Genomic DNA, 9,656 nt, shown 5'->3' on the forward strand with positions numbered 1-9,656 from the left:
GCAGCGGCAGTTCACACACCGAGTATCCCACAGCAAGGACAAGTCTGTGATCTGACCTACAGATAAAACCCATTTTTCTTCCCTTTTTTAGTTTGATGCAATCCATCTGGGCTGCTCCACTTTTTTTAGACCCTGACAATTCTGGGCTCTGCTAAAAGGAAGGTGAGCCGAGCCCACCGTTGGGAGGGGGAGGAGTAACTCCTGACTTCTCTTTGCATCTCTGACTGTGAAGTTGTTGGTCCTTATCATTATTATTATCTCTTTGCAAGAGAGCCCACAGCACTTTAGGCTCTTCCCAGCCGGACAGGAGTGGCCAAGCTGTTCAGTGTCTCTGTGTCTCGCAAAGTGGCAATAACAGCACATGAAGAAATGTGCAGATTATTTAATGTTATAAATCACTTTTTGCTTTCTTTTCATCTCAGTTTTCGTGAATCAAAGCCTGTACACTGTGTGAGGAGAGAATTCAATTCATTGGCCTGCTTATGTTTAGCTAGACAGCAATGTAGATTGCTATTTAACAGTTTCCAGTTCCAATGGAGAATTTCAGAGACAACACAGACCATGAGAAAATGCTTTCTCATATGAATGAAGTTGTAACATAGGTCCCTGTACCAAACTGATGAACGATTTCTATAGAGTTGCAGAGATATCTCTATCAGAGACACTACAGTAGTTTACAGGAGAGAGCGATCAGGATCTGGGGCAGGTTGTCTATAGACAAATCCGCTTGAGGCAGTTCCAGGTCGATGGGATCCACTGAATTCTGCATTGAGGAAACCCAGTGAATTTGGAAGGACGAAAAGGGCTTAGGTTATCTAAATCCACTGCTTTTCTAGGATATCCTTATACATACATAGGATATATGTATCTCTTATACTTAGATAGGATATGTACCTATGTAAGTCAGGCATGAGGAAGAGGATTTGCAAACAGGTTAAGGCAAGAAAACGTTTGTCCCTTTCTGAACAGTCTGACAATGGGCAAGCTGGGTAGTCAAGAAGAGACAGATGGAGGTAGCTGATTTTATTGGGAACACATCCCTGCTTCTGGAAGTGACGTTCTGCATCTGGAAGAGGGAGGTTTAAGGCAGAACAATAGCAGTGTTTTCTGACCTGTCATAGTCAGGACTCTCTTGCTGCGAGAGAAGAAAAAAGGCTGTCACCAGCGTTCCTAAATTCCCTCTGATCCTCCCCCTCTGCAGCGAACATGCTTAATTTTTATTCTGTGGGCACCCAGCCTCACTTCCAAGCTTTGTACCAAGCAGGTGCCAGATTATAGCCATTGTGGTATCTGACAGGGAGCACAGTGGGATCAGGCTGATTATAGTCATAGGAATTTGCAAGCTGTTAAAAACACTGGAGAACATCCCTATCGCAGAAGAGAGACCTGATTGATGCACTTTAATTGCTTCTGTTGTTGGAGTTAGAAAGACCAAGTAAGCAAACCTTATTATTTGTTACCATTTAGCATTTCTTTCTTTTTTTTCTCTTACTGTACTCTATTCCCACTCACTGGATGGAGTTGCTCTTGTGAGGCGTGCGGGTACCTGATAATGAGCTCATCATTTATTAAATTTACGGGATACACAGTCTTATTATTCTGACTTAGTGCAGGTGCCTTGAAATTTCATACTGTCATATAACTCCTGATCGTGCCTTTATATTTTCAAGGCTGCAACAGACTGGATGGCTGCAGGTGGAAATAATGAGAGACTAAGCTGTCACCCCTACACTGCAAGTTTGAACCTAGTCATGACCTAAAATGACAGAAAATTGTTTTCAGGGTTGTTTGGTGTCTCTGTGAAATGAGGTGCTTTTTGCCATTTGGCTTCTTAGAGATGTAGCCATGTTTGAGACATTTCCGCTGCCTTTCACAGCCTATTAGAATAGCTAAAGCACAGATGGGCACAAAGAATGAACTATCTTTTCCCATCGGCAGCCCTTTCCCACAGCTTACTTAATGACTTCTCAATGGGTTGCAATGAGATTTGGTCCTTGTGCCTTTTAAGAGGTGTATATGAAGAGATGTTCTTAAGCCACATGCATTGTTGACAAAAGAAGCTACCTCATCTATGAACATAGAGACACTGCATGTTTTTGTGGGCCAGTGCAGAGCTATAATTCAGCTGTTCATGGAAATATGGACATCCTCTTTTTAAAGTGCTCTTGCAATAATTTTAAACCTGGACCCTGATGTCTGATTGGATCCAGCTTGACTCAAAACTCTACTGATTTCTCCATGGAGAGCATGAAGGTGAAACTGAAGTCAGAGTCAATCTAATAGTGTTCAGGAATGTATTTTCCTTCAAAACTCTTAAACATCTATTCATATTTGGTCAGCCTTTAGATAGAAGGACAATGAGCTCAAAACAGCGTGGCTGGGTCAGCTCTCCAACACTGCTACTTGTCCTGCTGGCCTAATGACAAGAAGAGGAGCCAGAAACTGCAAAGCAGAAACTCAGGACGTTGGAAGTGGAAGCAGTAAATCTTGATCAGTTCCTCCTCAGCCTCCAGCCAACATGTCCTTAAAACCTTCACTGTTCGTCCTTGAGACAGGCTAGTTTTCCAGTGCTGCTGGTGGCAGCAGGAGAAGGATACATCCTCAGCTGTGTTCTACTCTGTGCGGTGGTATCAAAACCACGTTGGCTGCACAAGGCTAAGAGATGTGATAAGTACGTCTTCTCTCCACAAAGGTGGCTTTGGATGAGTATCAACAACTGTCTGCATACAGACTGGTCCTAGAGCATGATACATGTTTTGTTAATGTGCTCATTACTGGTACTTTAAGACCATATTCACCAGTCAATGTCACACACCTCTACTCCAAAAACAAGCTACCTGATGAAAGCCTAATGCTTGGCTGAATGGCAGCAATACTCAGCCTCGGGACCTTCAGCACAAGGGGTGCTGGTTCCACATCCCTCACTCCTCTCATAATGACTGCACTAAGAAGAGTTTGCATTATAAAGAAGAAAAGGCTCAAAGCCCAGACCATAAACTTTGGGCCTTGGGGCCACCTGGCACAGGCAGACAGGTTCTCCATGTCTTTTTACCCTTGGCATTTGAAAAGCCGACAGGGGAAGGGGATGGGTTGCCTGCACCCTTTTTCATGCTCTTACATGGAATTGTCACTAGGGCTGCATGGAGGATGACGAGGCTGTCTGTATCATCTTGAAAAGTTTTGGACAAAAACTCCTGACTATACAAAAGCAGAATGGTGTTGAAATGTCCATTTAAATTCTGGCAGCTCTGCATGGGTCTGGTGTGCATGTGTGTGCATGGGCATGTGTGAAGAGACTTGCAGAGAGATCCCAGTCAAAATCTTTGCTCTAGTTTCAACCAGAATTTTTCAACTCAAATCAGGGTATCAGAGCTGAAACCAATAAACTGCCATAAGTGTTTTGGCATCAATGAAATTTTATTTATTCAAAACCACTTACGATCTTGACAGACCATTTCTCGTCTTTCCATGGGGCAATATCTTACAGCCTGTACACCAGTTTTGACAGAATCAAGGTAACTGCTGTGATCATGAATTTATATAAATCTCCCAGGCTGAGCAAGACTGACAACTATTTTTGTAAAATGTCAGAAACACAAATATTAGGGGGTAGGGGAAAAGGTCTGGTCTGCCATGAAAGCTGGCAGCTTTACTTTTAGCTGCAAGTACTGCTGGACCAATTAAAATGATCACAGAGGCTTGGATCATTTGTATTTGAGGAACGTCCTTTGAAAATGTGCTAATGCTTTTGGTAGCAGTTTTTGCTCATGGGGCAAGTACCTTTAAATTAAACATACAAGAGTTCAGTCTTTAAGATTGGAAGGAAGATTGAAAGAGGCCGGGGTGGCCTATGCTATTATATACCTTTATTAAACTCTGAGAAGCCAGAGAGGCATGCCAGCTTTTCAGTGTGCTGGAAGGTTTGCTGGGCTCTTGAAGGGCTGCTGCTTTTTTTCTGAAACGGTACAAGACATAGATGAGTTGGACACAGCAACATTTCCATTTACTTTCAGGATATGGCAGTAGAATTTCCCTGTACTCCCTAGGGTTTGCTCTTCTACTAAATGACAGTGCAGAACATGCTATTAGCAGAGATGCCAAAGCCTAGCTAGCATCTGACACCTTAACCTCCCCAAGAATTATATTAAAGTAGTGGCAAGATCTACCACAGTCTCTATTTGTAGAACGGCAGGGACCTCTGGTACAGCAGCCGAGTGGGCCAGAAAAGATTGCTATATACAGCAACTGTCAGATGAAATTGGCTGGTTGCTCAGAAATTTGTTTCTGACTATTTCTCCAAATGCGTCTTAAGCTTCGTAAGACACCAAATGGAAAGGTGACTATGGATATTATGCATTCCAATGACCTGTTTGATTTTAATACACAGTTAACATTTTCTTAGCACGACAGCTGTGTGTTGCCCTTTACCTTGCACAGGTATCCTATGGGGTGCTGCTAAATTACAATTAAGGTGTTTGAAACAAGGACAGTAGGGCACATGATGATTTTTACACCATTGATGAACTGTTCAGTTCTGTTCTTTCAAGCTGGGGCTGGCTAGGGGTGCTCGTGTCAGCCTTTTGCCTAGTGCCAAAATCACACCATGTTTTAGCCTTGCAACAGTGCAATAGATATGGCTGCTTAGGTTATTTGTACTGCAATTAGCACTGCATTAAATTATGTCAATATTAACTGTCAGTGGGGAGTTGCACTGCCTGTGTATAGCCATAAGCTTGCTGGCTATTTGTGGGGGGGAAAGAGGGTTGAATCCAGACAACTTTGGTCAAGAATAGGGATCTTTACCTATTCCTGATAACCCTAAAAACACCAGTAGTTGGTCAGGGACTAAGAATAAATAACTGCTAAGACCTGAGGAAAAAGGCACAGGAACAAAAGAATAGCGATACTCACAGAAAGTCTACTTTATGATAATGCGCTGTAAAGGAGGGGACAGAATTGTGTGCCCTATAAATATATAGGCACTGGTTCACACAGTACGAAAACACAGGCATTGCTGAAGGGCCGGGCAGTGCCTGGGCTGACTACAAGCACACAGCGTGCTGGAGAGCACAGGTGAAGAGACATCACTGCGGTCAGAGCAAAGCCATTTCAAGACAAAAAGTAACACAGGTATTTTAACATGCATGCAGAGTAAAACTGACCCAGTTGCAGCGAAGTCCGTTGAATTACAATCTACCTCCCAAAGTTGAGCCAACCCTTTGGTGAGTCTGTCCCACTGTTTCCAAGTTCACTGCTGGGGAAAAGGTGCCTGGCTGCCCTGAACTCAAGGGCACGCTGTCTGCCTATGTCTGTGGTGAGCACACCTCTCGGTGCCAGCAGCTCTGAACTACACCTTGCTGGACTGGACCCCAGTCTGTCATCTGGGCCCATTTCTCCCACAGCCCTGCCCTTCCCTCCACCATAAATCCACAGAATTGCAGTGATTTATTTCTTTCTTTTCTTTCTTTCTTTCTTTCTTTCTTTCTTTCTTTCTTTCTTTCTTTCTTTCTTTCCTTCCCACCTTTTTAGCTTTTGTTTGGGATAATTTTTTTGATACAGTGAAGGGAGTTTGTCCCAGTTAAAAATAATCTGAAATGAGTTGCACAGATAACCGCACACACACAGAGCAACAAGACGTGAACAAAGTCAGACTCTTCTCAACTAAAGGAGCTTCGACCGGCTGGAAAGAAAAGAAGTAATACATTTTTATATGTAATATTTGTTTTTTGTGTGTCAATATGCTGATGGTGTAATTTGCAGCTGTTGTGTAAATCAAGTACATCATGTACCACAGCGTCACCCTGGTCTTAAAGGTCTCTAATGCAATCAAGCCCGGTGTGACCTGCAGAATACGCAGCTTTCCAGTCTAAAACTGAGACCCAATTGCCTTACTATTACTTTAGAAATTATTTGGAGGGTTTACCATAGGAATCTTTAGTTCCTGCAGTAATTTACAATATTTGCATATTATTTCAATGTTTCTCTGGCTGTGTGCCCCGGTGCTCAGGTGCTCAGCTTTGGAGGGTGGGTGCAGTAGCCAGCAAAGGCGGCAAGCGCCGGCCACAGCGCTTGGGCAGCTAGATTATCCTGAGGATATGGATGGGAGAGAGCAGTGTGTCCTCCCCTCCCTGGCTGTGTAGCCTCTGGCACGTGAGACGGTGCCTGATCCCCACTTCTACACCATCACTGCACCCTCTTCTAGGAAGACCCTGCTGGAGTGCAGAGCTGCGGCCCCTCTCTGCTCCCCTGCGGTTCTGCAGGTTTGTGCCGCTCCCCACCGCCTCTGGATTTCCTAACTCGCAGGAACCCATTTACCCAGCCTGCTGAAACAAAGTCTTCAGTCAAATGCCCCTCACTCATATGGCGGGTGGATGAAACCCAAATGCCGGATGGATTTTGGGGGGCAGGCAGTGTGCCTTGCCTCGCTCAGCACCAGCTGAGGTGAGCTGTGCTCACACATTTCATCTGCCAGCGTGGTGGGACGTTCCTACCCACATGGGAGAGACTCCTTGCGCTGCCAGCTTTCCTGAAAATCAAATGTTGCATCCTCCACTGGTGTGGGAGTTAGTACAGACCAGCGACCTTGGCTTCTAATGACACCAGGACCCTCTAGAGATCTGAGGTTTATCAGCAAAGCCCCTGTCCATGAAGCCTTTATCTCTGGCAGCTTCTTTCTGCGCTGCTGGAGTGGTGGCTGCATCCTGCCCTGGCCAAGCCAGTTCAGTCTGGGTGGGTGGAAACAGGCAGACGCGGCAGGGAGCTGCGCAGGGGAGAAGAAAGAGCTCAGCTGGTCCGAGTGGTGGGCGGTGGAGAGCTGAGGGAGAAAGGGGAGAATCGGCATTAGAAGTGATGTGGATTTTCACATGGTGAAAACTAAATGTCTCAATAAACCAGGGAGAGTGGTCATGCACACCGGGAGGTGAAGTCCAACAGCAAACTGGAAGAAGAAAAAAAAATCCAATGTGAAACCAAAAGATTAAACATTGTTTATTTCACAACGAGAATCAGCATTTTGAGGGCTGTGAAATGTGACTTGTGATTCTTGAAGCTGACAATTATTTTGAACACAAGACTCTCCACCTGGTCACAGTCAACATTTCTGTATGCTATTCCCCCCCACACACACACCAAAGGCCTGTCCCTGGCACGGAGGACTGGTGAACCATCAGCGTGGGCTGCAGCCCCTTCCATGGAGAGCAGTTGCCCACCGCAGTGACTGCAGGTTCAGGCCAAACCTGAACATCTTCTCCTGGGCTTGTCCTCAGGGGCAGCTGAGGACTCTCGGGGGGGACCTTAATAACAGGCAAACAAACAGGCGAATACACAACCCCATCCCAGGCAGACACGTGGTGTTAACAAGCTTCGGACGGAGGCGTCCGAGACACCCTGACATGGCTGCTGGGAGCTGGGCACCAGAGGCCTCTGTAACCCAAATCTCCTTTTCTTTCCAGCTCATTGAAACTCCACTGGTACCAGGCACGCTGCACTACAGCCATCGTGGTCCCCTCTTGCAGGGCCCTCTGTGCTTTGGGAGCATATCCGAGCTGTACACCCAGTGTCCCCTGAACATCCTTGTCCCTTTTCCATCCTCTCAAGAGCTTTGACAGAGGGTTGATTCTGCCTGGAGAAGATCAAGAAGGAGGACTCCTTTTTCAGCTGTCCGGGACACACTATCACTGTCGCCCGGCCGTGCTGTGAGTATGGGAGGGTTTGCTATTAAATGGCACCGAGTCCTGCCCGGCCGCTGGCACCCACTTGAGCAGAGGGAGAGCCGCCCTTTCTGATGCGGGGCAGGGAGGGGGGCAGAGAGGCAGCCCTGGCTCCCTTTCATTTTCGGGTAACCTGGGTGCACTGGTGAGACTGGGGTAAGTGGCTCCACGCAGGCGGGAGCAAACTGCAGGCAGTGCCTGGAACAGACTTGAACGTGGGCTTGAACTTTGACGCTGCTCCTTCCAGCAGCCTTGAAAGGGAGGGAGAGCAGTGGCGTGACCAGCCCAGGCGGCTCTCGCTGACTCGACATAAACATGTTTTTAAGCTCCTGGTGCAGCCGGTGGAGAACACGCTGTCCCCGTGGGTTCGCTGCCTCTCACTCGGGAGGCCGCCAGAACCACGCCAAGAGGCACTGCTGCTTCCCATGGTCTCCAGCCCCAACCGGAGGAGGCCGTGCTGTATACTTAGCAAGTGTTTTTCCTTAAAAAAAAAAGAGAAAAGAAAAGGATGGAAAGCTGTAAGCAGAACAAAAGAGCCAGCAGCTAGCAACCGAACAGCAGCCACGCGTTTCCAGAAGGGTATTTTTAAGGTTTATAATCATTCACTCCTTATTTACAGTGCTGTTTTGCGTCCTTTTATCTAGCACTAGCTGCCAGTCTGCCCTCTGCTTAAACCAAGCTATTCACGTCCAAGTGTCTGGAGCTCCACTGACTATGGGAGGCAAGCTTCGCTTTTTTAGGCTCCCAGCCCCAAACAGCTGGAATAATCTTCCAGCCGTATTGAAGCGGGCCCTCACGTTGTTCGGGGTTTGGACACTCTTAATCCCTTTTTTAAAAAAGCCTCAGCTGTGTGAAACGAGCACAAGCTGTGGCTGATGTGCTGATAAATAGTCCTGTCCTTCTGTCTCCAGGCATGGGCAAAGCCCCTTTATCCCAGCCGAGCTCTCGGTGGCCAGGGACACAAGGACAGACTGCCCGCTTTGCCGAACGGGGACACACTTACACCTCAGACACAACGGCGTCTCTGCACCCAGGCTTCCCCAGCGTGGACCTGGTCTCACCTGGCTCAAACAGAAAGGCTGAGAGCTGACCTCCCTCTGGTCTGGGGTGTTTGGAGCTCAAGGTTTTCCAGTATAAGGGTTGCACTGCATTGGATAAGGGGGGTGGGGTTGAAGCAAGAACTGTCAGCCGGTTCAGTACCTTTAAATTGGCCATATGTGCATGTACGCATGTTTCTCTTTAAAGTATCTTGAGTGTCTAAATGTATGTCACACACTCCTCTCCCTCCCCTAGGTGTGTCGCTTGATCATAAATTCCTCCAGCACAACACATGCTGTCTTGCAGGCTGCATGGCAGGTAACACAGTGAGGCCGGCCTCTTGTCTGGTCTTGCCCTCTGAAGGAGGTAAAAATTAGTTTGCTTGTTGTCTTCTAGGAGCATATATATGTGTCTCCTCTACTGACCAGCAGTTCAAACTGTTTTGACTTTGTCCACAATTCACTGGTGCCAATGGGAAGCTTGTCTTAGATTTCAGTGGACATGGTGTGAGGTCTAAAGATGAATTATTACTACTCTAATATTTATAATTTACATTGGTTAATATGTTGATCCCACATTATATTACACTTTTTTATTGCTTGAAAAAGAAAATAAAGGGTTAGCGTATGTTAGAAGCACGTTACAGAAAAGAACAGTGAATTACATCAGCAGTTCTCAGACATGCTTATAGACAACCTGTTGACCCATTACCTATATTCTGTATTCCATATGCATGCTCTATAAAAATGAGAACAATTGAATAACTGCTTCTGAATCTATTATTTAAAAAAAAACTTTTATATGTGAAAGCTTAACATAATGTACACCAATGTACTGCTATTCTGCTAGAAATGTTTACATTAAAAAAAACAGCAAACCTTCCAGTGTTAATATACTTTAAAGAAATGG

This window comes from Fulmarus glacialis, unplaced genomic scaffold (genome assembly GCF_000690835.1).
Source record: "Fulmarus glacialis isolate BGI_N327 unplaced genomic scaffold, ASM69083v1 scaffold4146, whole genome shotgun sequence".
Taxonomy (NCBI): Eukaryota; Metazoa; Chordata; class Aves; order Procellariiformes; family Procellariidae; genus Fulmarus; species Fulmarus glacialis.